The 20635-nt window shown below is 40.0% G+C and overlaps 1 protein-coding gene across 3 annotated transcripts in view; it reads right to left on the bottom strand.

Annotated features, from left to right (window-relative positions):
- The window catches only part of LOC134211978 (discoidin domain-containing receptor tyrosine kinase B), an 802844-nt gene that overhangs the window by 28166 nt on the left and 754043 nt on the right, over window positions 1-20635 (bottom strand). The window lies entirely within an intron of this gene.

The raw sequence follows: 20635 nt of genomic DNA, 5'->3' as shown, positions 1-20635 counted from the left end.
CATGTACAATGATTAAGTCGATTAATTTATCTTAGTTTTGACGCCCACATTATAGTGAGCTCAAGTTTGTAACCAAAGAGTTAATGCGTCAAGGCCAAAAAGATGAATTGAGTTCGTCAACTGAAAAGTAGGTGTGCTGTCTCATATCTCATAGAAGCAGTTCAATAATTATCGATTAACCCTGCTTGCAGGGCAAGATTACTTTTGATAGATTTACGTTTTAATGGTTTTGGGAGGTGCACCAGCCTTTTTAAGACTGGGCATTTTTTTTAATCTTCGAACTGGCACTTTCAAGTTTGGGGTAAATGTTGCATTTTGGACTCCTAGGGGAAGTGCTGCCCAATATCCGCTTATATCTTTCAAATGAGACGTGTGATACAAGCTAAAATCACATAATTTCATAGATGAGTCTTATTTATGAAAAGGAAGCTTGAAATGGGCATCGGATGTTTATAAATCGCTGAGATTTTTAACTATCTGAAATGAAAATATTCTTCGTTTTGGAAAGTGCAACATATTTTGGACGCCCAAATGTACACATTTTGGACACCCCCCCGTTTAGTCTGTTCAAAAATGAATTTTCAATTTGCACAGGTCATTTGAGCTAAAGCAAAGTCTTATCTTTCGATTGACATGCATCAATGAGAAGATTGCAGCGATTTAAATTTGCAATTTCAACATGAACTGATTGTGTTCGTTCTGAGTTATTCAATGATGAATGCTTTGAAGCGTAACGCATTGTAACGCTTGCCTTCTTGAAAAAAAAGATTTCATTAACATTTCATCCAAATATCATTGTTTTCGAACAGAAAACTAGTCTAACACATTCGCAGCAATCTTATTTACATAAAGACCATGCGGGATTTAGCAGCGGCATTGAATTTAGTTCATATATCAATAAAATGTCAACAGGAGGGTCCAGAATGTGTAGGGGTCCAAATCAAGTTGGTTACCCTAATTTTTCGGTAAATGAGACGTACCTTGATGTTTGTTTTCATCCTAAATTGACAAAATCGAATGATAATTGACAGAGTTACAAAATATTTATTTATTTTCGCCCAAAATTTGCTTAACCCAGTTAATGTGGTCATCTACAGCATCTTACGAGCGCTAATGTAAGCGGCTTTTAAGCTATTTTAGTGGAATGTCTAGAAGTAATTTGATTTAAAACGGAAATATTATCCTTAGAATTCTTGTTCTTCATGCAACTTTTATTCGCCAATAATGCAATGACAAACGACACAAGACAAACGTCAAATAGATTGCAACTTACCAGAACATGTTAAATTGTGGTGGCTATCGAAATTATTTTATTGTTTTTTTTTTCGGTGATAATTTCGGCTGATTTTGATGATAATTATATTGTGGCAACTATTACCGCACGTAAAATACTGGATAAATGACGAAAACAGAACAATATAACTTAAGTTAGGGAACGTCCACAAATTACGTAACGCTTAGAGGGGGGAGGGGGGGTTCAGTGAAGTGTGACAACCCATACAAAACTTTCAGATGCTCCATACAAAAAGTGTGACATAGGGGGGAGGAGGGGTCAAAAAATCCCATTTTTTGCGTTACGTAATAAATGGATCTTCCCTTATTGAAATTTAGGTTTTCACGATGGAAAATCATTTTGCGATACATAATTAAATACCCGCGCGAAATGTACGGTACAATACGAACGGAGCTTTAAACTTCAAGAACAGCACTAGCGCCACACCAACAAACGGTGGCTTCAAGAACTAGTACTTGTTTCACGGGGTTGGTGTTTCTAGGTTCCGTGACATATTTAAATCATCTGACGTTGAAAAACATATACGATTGAGTTTACGTCATGTGCTTTTGTGTCAATTCATTCAAAACGCCTAATATTAATAATGTTTTGGTGTGCAGGGAAGCAACTTCAGAATCAATTTCAACATTTATTTTGAATCCTCTGTAATGCATTCTTCCTGGCGTTTCAGCAAATAATTCATATTGGCACAGTATATGTAAACATGGCTGGTCTAACAATTAGTTTGTAAATAAAACAATTTATTTTAGTAAATGGTTTTGATTTTCTATAACTACTTACTATATTCGTACCTTTTCGCTTGTATACCGTCGGTGTGGTTTTTGATAGTTAATTAATTCATGCTATACATAAGTCCTAAATCTTGGACTTCGCTAGTCTAATTGGACCCCCATTCATAGTCATAGTGACAACACATCTGTTGGAAGATTTCAAATAGCACTCGGATTATGTGGAAGAAGCTGAGTTTCGGAAGGATTTGAAGAAAAAAATTTTTTTTTGGCAGGTCAATGGAAAATGTGTCCAAACTTTTCTACAATCCAAGCACGTTTTGGATCATGTAGTAATCTAAGTTCGATCATTTAGTTTGTCGATTACTCATACCAGAAGTTAAATTTTAAAACGTGTTTTATGGTGGACTTCTGGTGCGGATATTTTTCGACATTTAACCTCTGGAATGAGTTATTGACAAACTACTAAATTATCGAACCTATATTACTAAATGATCGAAAACATCCTTGCTATAATCCATATCAAATTACTCTAAGGCAATCAACAATTTTTGATTTCCTGATAGAATGATATCAGGTATGCAATCAGTATGATATAAAGTATTAGACCAGCTCGGTCACGAGTAATCTATCAGATTTTGTACAGGGATAGTTTAGCTGTACAGAGTGATCTGATAAATAATTTTAGATCAGTTCATTATAATATATACAAAAACAAATTAATATGAATCAATTTTAATAAAACCTTCGGTTAATCACTCCGAAATGCTATCCATATAAAGAAAAGCAACCGTAGTAGAATTCTCTTTAGATTTTATTAAGTCGGATCAAATTCGTAAATCTTAGTTGAAAAGTGGTTGAATGTCAATGACAAAAACGGAACTGCTCATCAGCAAAAAATGAATTCTTATCTATATGAAGAATCATACTATTCAAAACAATAATTTTAAAAAGGCTATCTTATTGATTGGGTGCCAGAAGCCTAAGCTGGATTCTGACTTCAAAACAAGAAACACTCGAAAGTTTGTCAAATGACCAATATTATGGATCATATGTCCAAAACTCTGGATCATATTACCGAAGTTATGGATCATAATCACGATAAAAATTGCACAAAATTGTATTTTTATGGATCAAAATGTAGTTTTCTATGGATCATTTTCCAAATGGATGATGGGAAAATATGTAGCAGGAATGATATTGTTTTTCTTGATCATATTTGAAGGTACATACTTATTTTCCAATTATTTGGTTTATTTTTTAGCTTAGTTATGGATCTTAAAATTAATCTTTATGGATACGCCTGAATTATTTTTTGGATTTAAGGTAGCGTTTTATGGAACATTCAGATGTTATTTATGGATCGTTTTTCATTTTTTTTTGTGGATCGTTTTTCATTTTTTTTTATGGATCGTTTTTGTGCATTCAACGGTACAAAGTAAAGCTGCCATACACAAATGTGAAAAATAAGCCCTTTTTAGTGTTATATAAGACTTTTTTAATATGTTTGTCAACCCTTTTGAACGAGCGAGAAAGGCATCATCACCGCTAGGTGGATTAATCAGGGTTTTTCGATTATAGAACAGGACAGGAAACAACAAGGACAGGAAAGAAACAGGGGCCCTCCTTAGCCGTGCGGTAAGACGCGCGGCTACAAAGCAAAACCATGCTGAGGGTGGCTGGGTTCGATTCCCGGTGCCGGTCTAGGCAATTTTCAGATTGGAAATTGTCTCGACTTCCCTGGGCATAAAAGTATCATCGTGTTAGCCTCATGATATACGAATGCAAAAAAAAAAAAATGGTAACTTGGCTTAGAAACCTCGCAGTTAATAACTGTGGAAGTGCTTAATGAACACTTAGCTGCGAGGCGGCTCTATCCCAGTGTGGATGTAATGCCAATAAGAAGAAGAAGAAGAAGGAAAGAAACAGGAAAGTAGACAAAGAGAGGGTCTCTTTTGGACATTCGACGTTTTCAAAAATCAGGCGAGAATTGGTCCAAGAAATCCTTCAGGATTTTTTCGTCGAGTTTTCTTCAGAAATTGCTTTGACAACGTCTTCCGAAATCCTTGAGTTCATTCAGGAATTTTTCAGATAGATTCTCCAAGAATTCTTCCGCGAATCCATCTAGGAATTCCTCAGGGAATTCCTCCAGGAAATCCTCCATGAACCCCTCAAGCATTTCCCTTAGCAATTCTTTAAATTCATCTTGACATTTCTCCCCGAATTCCTCCAGCAAATCCTTTCAGAAATATTTCCAGGACTTCATCCGGGAAGTCTTCGGGGAATCCTTCCAGTAATTTCTCCAGCAAACCTACCGGGAATTCCGTCAGGACTTCATGCGGGAATTCCTCAAGGAGCTAATCGGGAAATTCCTCTGGGATTTTCCCCAGGACTTCATCCAGTACTTCCTTCTGGAATTCTTCAATGAATTCCTCCTGTGATTCATACGGGAATTCCTCCAGGAATTCATCCGAGAATCCCTCCAAGAATTTTCTCCAGGACTTCTTCCAGAAATCCCTTCAGGACTTCCTCCAGGAATTCTTCCAGATATCCCTCCAGGATTTCATATGGGAATCCTTCCAGGATTTTCTCCAAAAATATAACGGGAATCCCTCCAGCAATTCTTCCGGGAATTCCTACAGGACTTCTTCCTCTCGGAATTTGCTACGAGGAATTTATTATTAAATTGCTTCCAGGAATTTATCCGGAAATCCCTCCACGGACTCCTCCAGGACTTCCGCAAAGACTTTATCTGGGAATACCTCCGGGAATCCTTCAAGAAATTCCTACAGCAATTCGTCCGAGAATTCCTCCAGAAATTCGTACAGAGATTCCTCTGGGAATTTCTCCATGAACTCCTACGGGAATTTCACCAGGAACTACTTCGGGAATCCCTCCAGGAAATCATCCGGAAATTTCTTGAGGACTTCATCCAGGAAACCCACGAGAATCCTTCATGGAATTACTCCAGCGATCCTTCCGGGAATTCCTCTAGGACTTCATCCTCACCAATTCTTTCGGAAATTCCTCCAGGGATTTCCTTCGGGAATTGCTACCAAAATTCTTCCAGAAATTCCTTTAAGATTTCTTCCTGGAATTCATCCAGAAACCCCTTCAGGAATTCTTTTAGGACTTCTTCCACGACTTCAATATTTCAAGGAATTTCTCCAGTAATTCTTTCGGCAATTCCTCCGGGAAATCCTCCTGGTATTTCTCCAGGAGTTCATCCAGAAATTCCTCCGAGAATCCTTCATAGAGTTCCAGGACTTTATCCGGGAATTCCTCTGGGAATCCTTCCAGGAATTACTCCAGCAATTTACTGGGATTTTTTTTCCAATAATTCCTTCAGAAATTCTTCCGAGAATCGCTACGGTAATTCTCCCAGGAGTTCCTCTAGAAATTCTTCCAGGGCTTCAACCAGGACTTTATCTGGGAACTCCTCCGGAAATCCTTTAATGAGTTCCTTCAGCAATTCCTTTAGGATTTCCTTCATCCGGAAATTCCTCAGGGAATCTTTCAAGAAATTCCTCCAACAATTTTATTTTATTTTTGTTTTGTCGTCAATCGTTTCGTAGTCCGTTACATAAATATATTTAGCTATATGTACAATAATACATTAGTTTATATTACCTATCGTTGGTTGGTTTAACTCGTATCAACAAATTCTTTTTCAAGGTAATTTCTGTTTATTGTCACATCGATTTTATCGCTATATGCGTTATAACAGGACATTATTTTATTTAGAGGCGCATGTTTAGCATAGTTTACTTTAAAAAAAAAAAACAAATTTATGTTGTTTAATGGGCGAATGGGAGCAGAGAAGATTAAATTTTCTAAAATATTCGTAGAGCAAACTCGCTTCGCTTTAGAACCCATTTAATTTAATTAACATGCACCGAGACTCATGAGATGGTAACGGGAGATACACCCAGACTAATTTACTTAAAGAAAACAGCAAAAACTGTTTTTGAACTGACTTTATACGATTGATATGTGTATCTTGATATGGGGCCCAAACAACACTACAATATTCAAGAAGGTGTCGAACATACGTCACATACAGATTTTTTTTTGTATAAGGGTCATTCAAATGGTAACCCAAGCATATTTCTTACTTTATACGTAATATGATTATAGTGAACAACAAAAGTTCCAGTTCCTCCAACAATTCTTCCCGGAATTCCTCCAGGACTTCATCTGGGAAATCCTCTGAGAATCCTTCCAGGAATTCCTCCAGCAATTTACGGGGAATCATCCGTCAATTTTTGTAGTTCTTCCCGATACCGTTACCGCGATATATTTAATTTGGACCGCCATACCTCTGGCGACATTTGGTTCCACCATTATTGGTTGACCAATGCTTTAGCGGGAAGGTGAAGGGTTTTGACCATAGGTTTCATCTTCACCAGAGGACGTTTCTTCTGACGAGAGCGAATTACAGCTGGGCGACAGAAACAGTCTGGTTGAACGGGGAGATCGACATATCCAGCCGGCAAATTCCCGAGTGAAAAAGGTTTTACGGTACTAAAAACAAAATACTCTTATAATAACTACGCATGCCACTGAGAGTGTTTACTTCACCCCTCACACGGTGGTGGACCCCATACAAATGCCGGACAAAAGCTAATATGTGCCCACAGTGCAGCGAGGGATCAGACCGAGTTGGCGGAGTCTAGAAAATCCTCCCATTGGTATCTCGAGTATTATTGGTTGAAGCCACGACATTCATAATCTTTTTCTTTGTATGTTTCTCGCATGACTGGCTGGAAGAAATTCTAAGGAATTGGTGGGCCTACCTTCTTCTAGACTACCGGGAAATTTGGACACGCTCTTTTCGTCACCCACTTGATGCTGCGGTCGATGCGATCGAAACATAGAGTTTGTTACATTTAAACATAGATTTCCGATAAAAAAAACTTTTTTTTGTTTAATTTATTTGGTAGAAGCTAGGAAATGTTATTTTTGTTAAAATTTGTTATTCCGAGGCTCCGCTTAACACCATCCGACTCCCGAACCCACTCCGACAATACGAAATAGTAAAAAAGAACACCGAAAATGATCGGGAAGTGGTTTCTGTCCCCATCGAGGATGACTCGATCGTCATATGGGGTTTTGGACAGTCTCGAGCGGAGATAGTTGAAGCTTGTTACCGAATGAGGTAAGGGGCTGTCCATATACCACGTGGACAGCTTAGGGGGAGGCAGGAGTGTGATAGAAGTCCACGATTCATACATTTTTTTTAAATTTATATGTGCAAAAGTCCAAGCTAGGGAGGGGGGTATCGAAAACTGAACAAAACCTGTCCACGTGGTATATGGACAGCACCTAACAATATAGTCAACTACTGATTCCATCCAAATAAAAAAAAACATCCCATAAAAAAAAACTTACACACCCCTGGACATTTTCCTCAACCGGCATTTGTTGGAGCGAAAAAGCGACAACTCGAGAACTGAACGAAAGGGGCAGAGAAAAAAGACGGAAAAGGGTTAATCGGAGTGTCAGTTGCAGACAGTTGAAGCGTGCAGTTCTAAACGAGGAGTCTCCGTATCCAACCTCCGCTCCGTGGTGAAACGTGCTTGCGAACCCGTCGGACCACAACCAAGCCAATACAACGTCTGCGAGTCCAACATCCGCTCCGGGAAACGGGCCAGCGAACCCGTCGGACGCCAAGCAAGCCACCAAAACAGCTGCGTCCTTCCCTTCGGAAAACGGGCCTACGAACCCGTCGGACGCCTTCAAGCCACGTGTAAGTCGTCACAACCAACCTCCGCTCCGGGAAACGGGCCAGCGAACACGTCGAGCGCCAAGCACGCCACCAAAATGTCTTGGAGTCCACCCACCCCTTCGAGAAACGGGCCTGCGAACCCGTCGGACGCCAAGCAAGCCACCAAAACGTTTTTGAGTCCAACCTTCCCTTCAGGAAACGGGCCTACGAACCCGTCGGATGCCACCAAGCTACGTGTAAACCGACATAACCAACCTCTGCTCCGGGAAACGGGCCAGCGAACCCGTCGGGCGCCAACCAAGCAAACAAAAGTCTTCGAGTCTAACCCCCTCCTTCGAGGAACGGGCCAGCGAACCCGTCGGACGCCACCAAGCCTCGTGTAAGTCGTCAAGCCATCCAAGCCACGAAAATCTTCGAGTCCAAACCCTACTTCGAGGAACGGGCCAACGAACCAGTCGAAAGAATACAGCCACGTAACGGGCCTACGAACCCATCGGACGCCTTCGGCGACCTACTAGGCGATGCCACGTCTTTGCCGTCGCATACATCCCGCCACTCGTTCCGAGACAGCCAACTTCACAATAGCCTACCGCGTGGTATAGTGGTCTTTAATCGATCCCCGGAATGGGCTTTAATCGATCGTCCCTTTGTTCAAAATACACGTTCCTGTGGGATATTGGCGCCTCGACTATCCAGGGTATCACACTTTGATTTTTCGATTCGCGGCCTTTATCAGGTTCCGGAGTCGACCCAAAGGTTACGATTAGAGTATGGCTCCCGGTCCTAAGGCGCCCCAGTCAACACAAAATTGTATATGATGCAACATAAGATGCTAAAGACGTGGAAGCGATATTCGCACATGTTGTATGGGGAAGTAACTATTTCGCCTACACTTTAGCACATGAGCGTAGCCAGGATTTCAAGGGCAACTTTTTAAGGTCTTCTAAATTGCTATTTTTCCAGTAGTTTTACAAAAAACATAAATCTTCTATCTATATAATAACAATGGAATGGTCTGTGTTCGTATCCGCATAACCCAAAAACGGCTGGATGGATGTTCTTCATCCCTTCAGCAAATATGTCCGTTATCGTTTCCGACGGGTTTATATGATATTTTCCCTGTCGAAAATTATCAGTGAAGTTGAGTAAATCATGAAAAACTAAAATAAAGAATCGTATGGGAATTTCGAATGGGCAGTTCGCAAGACGCATTTTCGCCTACTATGCAGTAAACGTCTGCCGGGTCGACTAGTCTTCTATATAATAAAAATGAGTTGAGATTTCCTTCCTGACGATTTAACTCGCGAACGGGTCAACCGATTTGCAAGATTTTTCCCATAATCGATTCGTTTTGGAATCCGCAAGGTTTGTATATACAAAAAGTTGATGAATTTAACGGGGAAATGTAAGAAATCATTAGAATACAATTTTGGGTCCGCTGTTGGGGAAAACAAAATAAACGCATGGAAATTTATCTAGAGTGCGGTGCTGCAAATAATTCATTATGACATATGCAACACCCGGGCAAAGCTGGGTTTCTTTCGCTAGTATTAAGGTCACTTCTGACGGAATCCAAGTTTAAAAGTGCTCGCGTTTTCGGGGGCACACCACTCGATACGGAAGCAACGCACAATTGTCATTTTTATTATTTCACGCATGCTGCGACGCAGCAAAGTTAAATTAACAAAAATGACATTTGTGCGCCGCCTCTCAATCGAGTGATGTGCCCCCGAAAACGCGAGCACTTTGGAACTTGGATTCCGTCAGGAGTGACCTTAAATAGGTAAATATTCCTTCTAAGTTCCGAAAACTTTGAAACCAGATCCACAACCAACAGTAAGGGCTGGATCACAATAGCGCGTTGCGCGTCGCTGGGCGTTGAAGTCAGCGTTTTGTACTAAAACGCAACGCCAATGAACGCCCACAATGCAACGTTCGCGTTGTGCGTTTATTTAACAACAATAATGATTAAAACAATGGATTTTAAAATGCATTATTTATTGAACAGATATTTTTAAATAAAGTGAGAAAATTATTAACGAACTTAGGCAGAAAAAACAATATGCAAGCTTTCTCCTGGAATTCCTTCGACAATTGCTCCAGGCATTCTATCGGGAATTCTATAAGGGATTCTTTAGGAATGTCTCCAGCAAGTTCTTCGGCAATGTCTTCAGGAATTTCAACATAAATTTCGCCGTGAGTTGATCCGAAAATTCCACCATTGCACTCCAAGAAATCCTTCACGAACTCCTTCATAAGTTCGGCAGGGAATTCTTCAGATACTTCTTTCGTACTATTTCTCATAAAAATTTCTGAAAAACTGCACCGTGGAATTCCTAAGAATATTCCGGAGAAATTCCGTAGAATTGCCAGTAAACATTCCAGAGAATTTCGCGAAAAATCTTCGAATTTCTTGTGTAAATTTCATCAAATTTTTCGTGGAACTTTCGAATATTTCTTATGAAAATTTCAAAGAATTTCTCCAGGAATCGCACCAACTGCATATTGTATTATACAGAAATTATACCGCGAATGAAATAATCAATTGAATTTTCAGAGGAATTCCTAGTAAGGGTATGCGATAAGACACTTTTTCCTAACGTAACGAAACGAAACGAAACGAAAATTAAAATGTCTATGTTGATTCGAAACGAAATATATATTTACTTTCGAGACTTCGAAACGATACGAAATCAACGTCCATTCAATTCGAAATTTTTCGAAACGAAACGGAATTTTTTTTTTCGCGGAATTTTTATTGAATTGATTTTACATTAAGTACGCAATTCTGATTTCATTTTCTCAAAGTCCAATAAAAGCTTTCCGACCAATAGAATTATAGTAACAGAAGAAGCAGTCTGTAATAAATCGCCGTGTTTCCGTTTACCATTGGCGATTAGGAAATACCCCAGCATTTGTTCCGCTTTCAAAGGAATTCTTCGTTGAATGAGTGCTCCCGAATCTGATCAATTTTATATCAGTTAAGCTCTATATCAGTAAGTATGTTTATAAAGAATTGTGTTTTTTTTGTATTCTGATTCAAATTCTATTTAAAACCTTATTTTATTTAAGGCTTATGTGATTATACTGAAGCATACTTCATATTCTTATATCAGCGTTGTTTTATGCCATATTTTAGGCTCAAAACCAGAATATACGAATATAGTATATGCAGATAGATTATTGTTAATAGCATACATTAGCTCGCTAGACGAATAATCTGCACCTTCCTAAAATGCACAAAAATATGTCTTTTAGATTGTGTTTCAGAAATGTGATCGCAAAGTTTTTACGACTGCAGTTTGCCAGGTATGAAGAAATAGTTTTTGCTTTCTTATACAAAAACTTGTAACAAAAGGATATCATTTCCTTCCAAATTCAACTTTTTTAAAGTAAGCTCGGAGATCCATAGTCTTTTATACAACCAACTCGACGAACCAAGCTATTGTCTGTTTGTCCTTGTATATATGTTTGTTCATATAAAGCATGCAAAAAATGTTGTCAAATTTTCATCCTCAACCGACTTCAATTGAGTGCAAGAAACTGTTGCTACGGACAGTATGAGCCGGTCACGCCCTTACATTCAGTTTAGGATTAGGAGAGGCAAATTAGTTGGATACCGTCGTCGGGGGTGACAATGGGTCAAATGGGGGTGAGAATGGGCCACTGTTTTAAGTACTTATAATGCTTGTAGATTGAATGTATCTGAGGGCAAGAAGATTAAAATATAAGAGACCTTTTTAACGATTTTGCTATCCGGCCTCCAGGCTGCCGGTGAGAGCGATAATCCATTCTCACCCCCCAGACCCATTGTCACCCCCGATGGCGGTACTTATTATTATAAGATGATAAGTGAAAAGCTCTGCATCTCCCTGAGCGCCACGTTCATGTGAAGCCACCTTGGTAAACGACTGAATATTTATTGTAAACGAAGTTATTTTGGAAACTCGAAGCCGAAAACCGTGTTTCAAATCAATCCAACGCGAAATCATGTGCTTCGTTTAATGTTTTCCTTAGGGCCTTCTTAACTCCTAAGCGGTGCTTAGTCATGCGCTAAAACCTGGTTTGACGCATAAGAGGTTGGGGCCGTACACTAATTAAGTAAGTATTTTTTCTAGGTTTTTCAACCCTCCTCCCCCCATGTAAGATTTTTCCATACAAATATTTTTTTTATGGAGCATAAGAAAATGGCAGCCCACCCTCCCCCATAAGTGCTTATGTAATTAGTGTACGACCTCTTTAATAAAAAGAGGAGCTCTAAAAATAATTCACATGCCCGGCTTTGCCTCTTTGACAAATTTGTCCTGATTTGGTTCATATCTGATTACATTCACACTCTGATCCTGACTTCTTAAATATTGAATCGGATCAGTTCTGAAAAAAATGGGATAGAATAGTTGAACATATTTTTCGTTTTCTGTTGGACATTTCTTATAAAACATCGGAGACATTTTATAGAAGAAAACTAAATACGTATTTGTCGACTCAGAATGGAATTATGTAGTAGGCGTTAACAGATTTTTTTTTATAACATTAAGTTTTGAAAACAGCTTTATGATTTTGTTCAGTGGCGCAGCCAAAATTTTTGATAATATGTACACGTCCGTAAGAGACAGTATGGTTAGTCTTAATTTGTTTCGAAATTCCGCGGAATTCCGTTAAATTTCGTTAGAAGCTAGTTTTTTCTAGCGAAATTTTTGTAATTTTACGAAACGAAACGAAATTATGAAATCAGATTTCGCCATGCTCAAATTCCGCGAAATTCTGCGGAATTTCGTTTCGAGCGCCCTGAAACGAAATTTTTCGAAATACCGCATATGCTTAATTCCTAGATTAATTACCTAAGAGATCATGTAAGAATTTCGGTGGAAACTTCAAGATTTCCACTGGGATATCATCCAGGAGTTTCTCCGGAAATTCCTCCGGGAGTTCCTCCGGGAATTCTTCTAGGAGTTCCCCCGGAAGTTGTTCCAAGCATTCCTCCGGGATTTTCTCCGAGAATTATTCCGGTAGTTCTATCGGCAGTTCCTACGGGGGTTCCTCTGAATTTCTCCAGAATTTCATTTAGGCTTCTTCAAGAATTTATATAGAAATTCCCCCAGAAGCTGCTCCAAGAATTTCTCTGGGAGCTCCTCAGGGATTTCTCCGGGAGGTCCTCTGGTGATGATGATGATACACCAGCTACCTACCCCTACAAAGATTTCAGCTAAACGAGATTTATCTATAACCTGTCATATAACGAGTTTATACAATCCCATTGAATTCCACCACTTAATTGTATCTTAACAGATACGTATTTCGACCTCAAAAGTAAGGCCGTCTTCAGTGTCTCGTACTTGACTCGACTGATGAAGATGAATTCTCCAAGATTTTTTTTTTCGATAATTCTTCTGGTAGTTCCACTGGCAATTCCTCCGGAGGTTTCTCTCCGGGAGTTACTTCGAGAATTCCTCCCGGAATTCATCCGGGAGTTCCTTCGGGAATTCCACCAGCAGTTCCTCCGGGTGTTCCTCTGCAAATTCCTTCGGTGGATTCGAGCTACGAGTTCCAGGAAATCATTCAGGCTTTTTTCAAGGAATCATTTAGGCTTTCTTCAGAAATTTAGCTGGAAATTGCTCCCGAAGTTTTTCCGATAGTTTCTTTGGGAGTTCCTATAGGATTTCTGCTAGGTGTTCTTCCTGAAATTCCTCCGGGAGTTCTTATGGAGTTCTTCTTGAATTTCTTGAGGAATTTAAAAAATCCCATTTCCCGTAAAATTCCAGCCAAATATCCTCCAGCAATTCCCTGTGAAGTTTCTGGGATTCCTGGAGGGACTCTTGAAATCTCCTGGAGGAGCTCCAGGAGGAACTCCCACAAGCACTTCCGGAGGAATTCCCGCAAGGAAGTCCTGAAATAATTATTGGAGAAGTTCCTGAAGGAATTTCCGGAGAAATATCTGAAGGAATTCCAGGAAAAATACCAGGAGGAATTAATGGAGAAATTCCCAGATGAAATCCTGAAAGTATTCCCAGATGAATTGCTGAAGAAATTACCGGATGAATTCCCGGGGGTTTGTTCTGAAGAAATTCCTGGAAAAACTCTTGGAAGATATCCTGGAGGAACATTCAAATTAATTTCCGAATGAAATTCCGGAGTAAATTGCGAGTGAAGTCCGGAAAGAATTCCAGGACAATGCCGCGGAAAAATTCCCGGAGAAATTGCTGAAGGAATTCCTGGAGAAGTACCTGAAGGAATTCCTGGAAAAATACCTGGAAGAATTTCCGGGGAAATACTATTCCTAAAAAAATTTCTAGAAGAAATCTTGAAAGATATTCTGAAGTTATTGAGAAAAGAATTCCATAGATGATTTCGCTATATAATTTATGGAGGTATTCCCGGAAAATCCTGGAAGTTATCCCGGAGAAATTAAAGGAAGAGTTCCTGGAGGTATTCCTAGAAGAATTTTCGAAGCAACAATAAAAAAACTCACAATCACTTCACGGACAGTCGTCGTGGATGGTTCTGGGCCGTACGGTACCAACGTCTTTTCTTCTTGGAATAATTGATAACCCCTGGCATAGTCATTTTGGCTAAGCGTGGTTTTATAAAAGCTTTTCAATATTGTGTTTGGTAGAGAACATTGGGTTTTAGAGAAACATTTTGAAAATCTAAAACTAATCTTTCATTTCCAAAGTTAATTCCAGATTTTGGCATCCTAGAGTAAATTTATAATGCCATAAAGAACGAGCATCACTAAAGAATATTCCGAATAGTGGTTTATGATTTTAAAAACCATACATTCTAGAAACGGTGAAAAATATAAAGACGCTCAAAAGAATCTTGTAACAAATTAAAAAATCCACAATGCTGAATATAGCATTAATTTTATTATTGAGTTTCACAATTAAATAAAGTAAATTCAAACAGAATACAAACATTTCAAGGAGAATTCTTGAGCCCGAAATGTTTCGATTTGTTTTGAACTTTCATATATTATGAATCCTGGATACCCTAATAAGTTTTTAGGAATCTTTTGAATTTCAACCACCTATGATTGGATCGTAAAGTGCACATTTTTAAGGGAATTAATTTCAGTACCCGTTCAATCTGTCCACTACTTAGGGGGGAGGGCGACGACCTGCCCCCCATGCCCCCTCTGGCTACGCCCTTGTTTAGCATCTTATACGGCATCCATCATTTACGATCTTGTGCTGATTGGGTTTTGAGTAGTTTTGAGTACAGTTAGTTAAAGGAAAATTCTGCGAGAAACCAGATTTCTGAAAAAACTACGGGACCAATTCACAAATGAACTCCAGACAAAAAAGGAGCAATTTCTAGAGCAAGGCTTAGAAAAAATCATGCTGTCAGCATATGAGTATAAAATATAATTTGAAACAGGAAACATAATTTTCAGGAAGAATATTCAATGAAATAAAATGAATTATGGTAACTTTCTAATTCCAGGTTTGAAGAACGTTAACGTATTTTACACTTAGTTATTTTTAGACAGCATGTTTCTATGAACAAGCTTTTTTGAATTTTTGTGAACAGTTTTTTTTTCAATTTTTAAAGCTTGATAATTTTCTGTTGAAAAGTAAATGGTTTTTCCGTCCTATTCCATATTAAGTACGTGAGCCTATGCATGATGTAAAAGTCATCTAAGCTAAGTATTAATGGAGAAATGCTTTTAAGGGGCACATAAAATTGAACTTAACGACCGTCTCAAGAGGTGCTATATATTTTTCACAGGAGAGAAATTTGCCATTATGATTTATGCCTTCAGATTGGTCAAATACTCTAGTTCCACACCGTATGACTTTGAAGAGCGGGAAGAAATGTGTAGGTACATAACTAGGAGGAAACGAATCGAACCTATTTTGCTCGGAAAAGCGAAAGAAATTTTCCCACTCCTTCCCAGAAGTTCCTGCCACCGCGCGCGGGTAATAAAATTGATAAAACTTCACCCTCACCTGTATTTCACCGTTCTGTTTTCGTCGATGGCTTGCGCAGTATTCGATTTGCGAAATATAATAAACGGGGAATGGAATTTTTTGTTTCCTGACACACCGCATTCCGACGATTCGGAAACTCTCTCCCCATCCCATCCATCCACCTGCGGGCAAAATTTGATTTGAATCTGATACACTTTTGTGCTTCTGCTGCTGCTGCTGCTACGACCGCGCTGTTACTAAAGCCACCGGAGGGGGCGTTGAGCACTGTGATTTACCGTTGCGATGCGATACGACAGCCGAGCGGTACATTACAGGATGTACGGGACGGGAGGGTGGAAAAACTCTCCCAGAAATTTGAGGGAAATTGAATTCCCTCGGCAGCAACAGCAGCAGCAGCAATAACCGGTGGCATCTCAATCAAAAAATTGTGCTGCTTTTTTGAGGTGAAAAATATAAATCTGCATTGTTTTTATGGAATGCTTCGCTGTTCAAATGTGTGTACACATTCATGATGTAAATATAGAAAATGTTTTTGATTGATTGGTTTCTGGGATTCCAAAGTTAAATTCCAGTTCATTGACAATGCTTATTAGATTACAAATGGTTTGATTTAGAATTGTATGTTTCAGTGTGAGTTCAAATATTCAAAGAATTTGCCTTGTTCTGTTCTGGGGTGTAGTTCAGTAGTCTAGAGCAGCGGTTCTCAACCTTTTTCTTGAGAGGTGCCCCTTCGAACTATTGCATTAATTGAGGTACCCCCTTCTGAAAGTAGGCTTCCAGGGCTCTTGAAAGAACATTTCGAAGCCCTTGAATCTCTTAAAATTATTCTTCCACACCTTGATAAGAGGCTTCTGAGCCTCTTGCACGGCGGCTTTCGAGCCACTTAAAAGGAGGCTTCATTTGCATCTCGGAAGGACGCTTCTGGGCCTCTTGAAAGTATGCTTCCAAGCTCATTGGAGGAAGGCTTGTGAGCCTCTTGAAATTAGGCTTTCGAGCCTATTGAAAATAAGCTTCCAAGCCTCTTGAAAATAGGCTTCCGAGCCTGTTAAAAGGAGGCTTCCGCGCCTGTTAAAAGGAGGCTTACAAGCCTCTTGAAAGGGACTTCCGAGCCTTTTGAAAGGAGCCTCCCGAACCTCTCGAAAGGAGCCATCCAAGCTTTTTGAAACAAGGCTTCCTACCCTATGAAAAGGCGGCTTCCGAGACTTGCGGGCGCCTTAAAACAAGGCTTTCGGCCTCTTGAAAAGAGGCTTCCCAGCCTGTTGAAAAGAAGCTTCCCAGCCTCTTGAAAGCAGGCTTCCGGGCTTCTTGGAAAACGAGCCTCTTGAAAGGAGCTTTCAAGCCTCTTGAAAATAGGCTTCCGAGCCACTTGAAAGTAGGCTTTCGAGCCTCTTGTAAATAAGCTTCCGAACCTCTTGAAAATAGGCTTGCGAGCCTCTTGAAAATAGGCTTGCGAGCCTCTTGAAAATAGGCTTTCGAGCCTGTTAAAAGGAGGCCTACAAGTCTCTTGAAAGGAGGCTTCCGAGCCTCTTGGAAGGAGCTTCCCGAGCCTCTTGAAAGGAACCATTCGAGCTTTTCGAAAGAAGGCTTCCGACCCTTTTAATAGGCCGCTTCCGAGCCTCTTGAAAGTAGACTTCTGGGCGTCTTAAAACAAGGCTTCCGGCCTCTTGAAAAGAGGCTTCCCAGTTTATTCAAAAGAAGCTTTTCAGCTTCTTGAAAACAGGCTTCCGGGCTTCTTGGAAGACGGCTTTCAGGCCTCTTGAAAGGAGGCTTCTAAGTCTACTGGAGAGAGGCTTCTAAGCCTCTTGAAAGGAGTCTTCTGAGTCTTTTGAAAGAAGGCTTCCGACATTCTTGAAAGGAGGATTCCGAGCCTCTTGAAGTAGCTCCCGAGCCTCTTGAAAGGAGACATGCGAGCTTTTTGAAAGAATTCTTCCGACTCTTTTCAAAGGCGACTTCCCAGCCTCTTGAAAGTGGACTTCCGTGCATCTTAAAACAAGGCTTCCGGCCTCTTGAAGGTAGTTATCCAAGCCTTTCGAAAAGAACCTTTCGAGCTTTTTGAAAGGAGGCTTCCGAGCCTCTTGAAAAGAGGATTCCGGGTATCTCAAAGCGAGGCTTCCGGGCCTCTTGAAAGAAGGCTTGCAGGCCTCTTGAAAGGAGGCTTCCAAGCCTCTTGAAAGGAGATTTCCAAGCATCTTGAAAGGATGCTTCCAAGCCTCTCGAAAGAAGGCTTCTGAACATCTTGGAAGGAGGCTTTCGAGCTGTCTGGGTGAATGTTTCCGAGAAGCAATGCGCTCCGATCGAATAAACGTCGCCGCCGTCCAAACTGACTATCTACACAACGCTCATTAGGTGGGGTGCAGATGGTGGAGAAGGCGAATGAACCACGAGTTGCATCAGCTGTAGGGAGAACCATCCATCGAACGGATCGTATCCAGAATGCCGGGTAGTAATCTGGTGAAAATGGATCTTGACAACGATCCTACGGGAACAATAAGCCAAGGTGCCCAACGCGCAAGGTGGATCGATTAGGTGAAAGCGGAACCTCCACAGACTGCGTGGTTGGCGACATGCAGCCATGGACTGAACTGAATTGAGAACACTTTTATGCACTGTACAGACCACTCCGGCCTTAGTCTGAAAAATAAAAATAAGTAATGCATATTTTGTACAGGACAAAGTTTTGAAATGAAAAATACATAATTGACAAAAATTATTAATAAGTTTCGATTGTACATAATTGTAATACGTCCGCGATTACCCATTTTTGTCCGAGGTACCCCCTAGGACCAGCGAAGGTACCCCCAGGGGTACATGTACCCCAGTTTGAGAACCGCTGGTCTAGAGAGAGTAGCATTGTTTCATTTTGCATCTAAAGATAACACATTTCAACGTTGCTTTTGCTAATATGCGTGCTCACAAACATTACAGAGTAAATCCTATCTCATTATCATTCTTTTGTTTTTGATAAGTGTATGGGAGTTATAAATTGAAGAAACAGAGTAGAAAGTTGGACATAATTTAATTTTAGCACGGCCGCAATAAGCATCCAAAAACAATTCAGTGTAAATAAAAATAAAAATACATATTAGCCATATTTAATACATGTTAAATACATATTTACACCCATCTATTTTGATTTGCTGTAGATTATAATAGGAATAAAAAAGTGAACAGGTACTGATGTTGCACCATCGCAAACATTTTAGAATAATTTCTTTTCCATGAATATTAATTCACTTGGATCCTTGCATTCAATTTATTTAGGTGGAGCTAAATGTAATCAATAATAAACTTTCCAAAATGAAGCGTCGTCGATGAACACAAGTGTTCGGTTTTCCGGACTTTCCAACACTCTTAAGAAAATCAAGCCAGAAAGAGTGAGTTTCCTTCCATTTTCACACTTTTTTTCTCGACATTTACTTCACCCTTTCTATCAAAGGGCTGTAGCCTTAACGAGGAACTAAATTCAGGCCCATATCCTGTGTAGGACCCTCTCAAAGAGCCATGAAAGAAGAGCTAGAAATAGGAAGTGGGCATTTTCGGAGAACATCATTCTGCAGAAAGGTACGACATTATTCGGTAGGTTCTTCCTGCCGCAAGGAACTCACCCTTCGGTGGCCAACAGCATGAAGTTGGTCTCGTTTAAAGTTCGGGGATCTAATGGCGACGCCGTCACCATCCCCTTCACGATGTACAGTTAAGTGCAGAGCCCGTTCTGTCTCTCGAGGACACTTCATTTTCATTCAGGCGGAAATTCGATGCTCGTTAGGCGAAGAAAAGTGGCAGCGACTACAAGCAACGAAACGACCGAGCGACGACGACGACGACTATGACAACGATGACATTCATGATGATGATGGTGCTTTGGTAGGTGACAGAAAACGACTGTTGAAGTGGATACCGAGCATTACGGGGCAAAGTTTATTCTGCTGTTTCTAAGCCAACAAATGAACCAAATTTAAAACAAGAATGCGAAGCAATGCAATAAAACAAATAATCATGATCGTGTAAAAGAAGTGATTTGGAAATTTAGGAGGCTTTTTTGATAGTATTCACAAGATTTTTGAAATAGTTTAAGCAACGAAACACATTTTTGTATTTGCGTTTTTATGACAATAAGAATTGCACTTCAAAATTTATATCATTGCATTGACAATGACTAACTTGTAAATAAATCATTACCGTTACCACCCGCATCACTAATGCATTCTTGATACTGATTGAGCGGATTTGCTACTGGACTAAAATGCCAGAAAACAGAGGAAGCTCTCACCTAATGCGAGGTAATGGAAATGGTTTCCCAAACGGAGAGAGATCCCAGTCGAGCAGACTGGTGCACAGGTCAGAACGGTCAGTCACAGAGCACAATATCATAAATGCAAATTATAACGACATTTGTGGCTTTTGCCTTCAACCCCAACCTCGGCAGGAATGGTATGCTCGTTGATATTCCGGTGTGCGATTGTTCGATTCGATTTGATTGAATAATTAATTGGTTTTATATGTGCCGGGTGTCACTTTCTCAGCTTTCCACAATTTGCCTTCGATATTACCTCCCCATATTTCCTCCGTATGACATAACCGAACAAATTGAATAAAGCCATCGATTTGGATGACACGTCATTGATTCGATTGGAAAGGGAAGCAATCAACCTTCGCCTGCCAGCGCCAAATCGTTCAAGGGGTGAATGGTGCAAATATTAGTGGCTGAGTGCTGAAAAATTAAACCTAATCGTATGAACAACATAAAAATTGATAAATGCATGACAAAATAAATAACAATGGCTCTGCCAAACAATCAAAATCAGGAAAACCATATATATGAAAAATTGGACATCTGAACAACTAAGGAACCTTATACATAGTTAAACAATGGACAAGTAATCTGCCGACTCTGGCCGTCCTCGGCGGAGCTTCCAGAAATATTCTCTACTGACCAGTGGTCAAAATCAAATCA

Source organism: Armigeres subalbatus, chromosome 2 (assembly GCF_024139115.2).
Source record: "Armigeres subalbatus isolate Guangzhou_Male chromosome 2, GZ_Asu_2, whole genome shotgun sequence".
NCBI classification, from domain to species: domain Eukaryota; kingdom Metazoa; phylum Arthropoda; class Insecta; order Diptera; family Culicidae; genus Armigeres; species Armigeres subalbatus.
This window is presented reverse-complemented; position numbering and strand designations above follow the sequence as displayed.